Source organism: Myotis brandtii, unplaced genomic scaffold, assembly GCF_000412655.1.
Source record: "Myotis brandtii unplaced genomic scaffold, ASM41265v1 scaffold525, whole genome shotgun sequence".
NCBI classification, from domain to species: domain Eukaryota; kingdom Metazoa; phylum Chordata; class Mammalia; order Chiroptera; family Vespertilionidae; genus Myotis; species Myotis brandtii.
The window spans coordinates 2,438,939-2,440,466 of NW_005369915.1; the positions used below are offsets into that span (position 1 = coordinate 2,438,939).

At 49.1% G+C, this 1,528-nt stretch overlaps 1 protein-coding gene across 1 annotated transcript in view; it reads right to left on the bottom strand.

Moving 5' to 3' along the window:
- Window positions 1-1,528, bottom strand: part of SLC34A2 (solute carrier family 34 (type II sodium/phosphate cotransporter), member 2) — a 27,215-nt gene that overhangs the window by 24,911 nt on the left and 776 nt on the right. The gene's annotated exons all lie outside the window — the stretch shown is intronic.

The window sequence follows — 1,528 nt, forward strand, 5'->3', positions numbered from 1 at the left end:
TAATTAAAAAATGAAATAAAATAAAATAAAATAAAATAAATGAGACTATTTGCGACCACTCTAAAAGCTAGCATGTGGAAAACGATATAGCAAGATCAGTGTTTGATACAATACAACAAAGAAATGCTGAATTCAAAACAGAAATAGGTGGTAAGAGAAAACAGGGTAAAACCAGCTAAGCCAAATGGGCGAACCGCATTCAGATTTATAAGACTGGTTGTGGGGGAAGGGAGGGAGGACTATATGTGAAAAATGGAGCGGAGAAATAAAATGAAGTCAATCTAGTCATGCTGCTTGCTTCAACTGAATGAGGTAAGAGGAAACGTTTCTATTCTTCCTTTAACTAATCTGGGAATTTAAACTGTTGAATTTTCCAGTCCTACAACAATGCCTGGATATACATCAAACGTCCAGCCAACCATCTGATTACCCCCCTGAAGGACTAAGGAAGGGAGCACGTCCACCTACAGATCCCCATAAGTCCAGCATCGAGACTGCCTGCCGCTCAGCACGCAGACCACCGGTCATCTGGAGGAGCATCACCCCACAGGCTAGGAATGTAGGACAGACTCTTCTCAAGAATGTCCTTTTTACTATGCGAACCTGTTATTACACACAGACCCAGCGTCAAGCCCAGAGACTGGAAACCTGCCTCCATAAGGGTAAGGCAGGGAAAAACAGAAGAAGGAAGCAGGCCACTCCAGTCTAGTTACTAACAGAGTTTATTAAGGGAAACACATAGGAGGTGCATCTTGGGGGCTGCAAGACAAGGTGAATATTCTCTGTGCTGCTTGACAGGGGGCAGAGAATGAACCGGGATGAAGGGGAGGGGGTACTAGTGCATGAATGCTGCCATGCGTGGAAATTACATGCTTGACCAGGACAGGACAATGTGTTCCAGAAACCAGCACATGGCAGGAGGTAGGAAAGGGGTGCTGATTTATGTCTGAATGAACATCGATTACAGAGAGTCTCTAAGGGGCCTTGGGAGTAAGCAATCACCATTCTGGCCAGGTCCAGCTTGCAGGTCTGACCATAATCAAGTCATAGAACAGTGTCTGCCCCCGACCCTCAGCTTTTCTTCCTTCCATGGAAGGGGCTAGAACACTCTGGGTATCACCTATTGTGATTCCTATTTGCAAGCCCTAAGAGTCTTAAATAAATCTTTTTTTTTAATCCTCACCGGAGGATATTTTTCTATTAGAAGCCCGGTGCACATATTCGTGCACCGGAGGGTCCCTCAGCCTGGCCTGCGCCCTCTCACAATCCGGGACCCCTTGGGGGATGTCGGACTGCCAGTTTCGGCCCGATCCCCGCAGGCCAGGCCTATAGTAGTGCATAAAGCAGCAGGCAGCCGGGGAGGAGCCCGAGCCCTGGCTGGGTGCCACACCGCTCCCACTCATCCCGGCCCCTCAGGGCCTGCTGCAGCTGCCACTCTGTAGCACTGCCCCAGAGGCAGGAGAGGCTCCCACCACTGATGTTGCACTCGCCAGCCATGAGCCCGGCTTCTGGCTGAGCGGTGCACCCT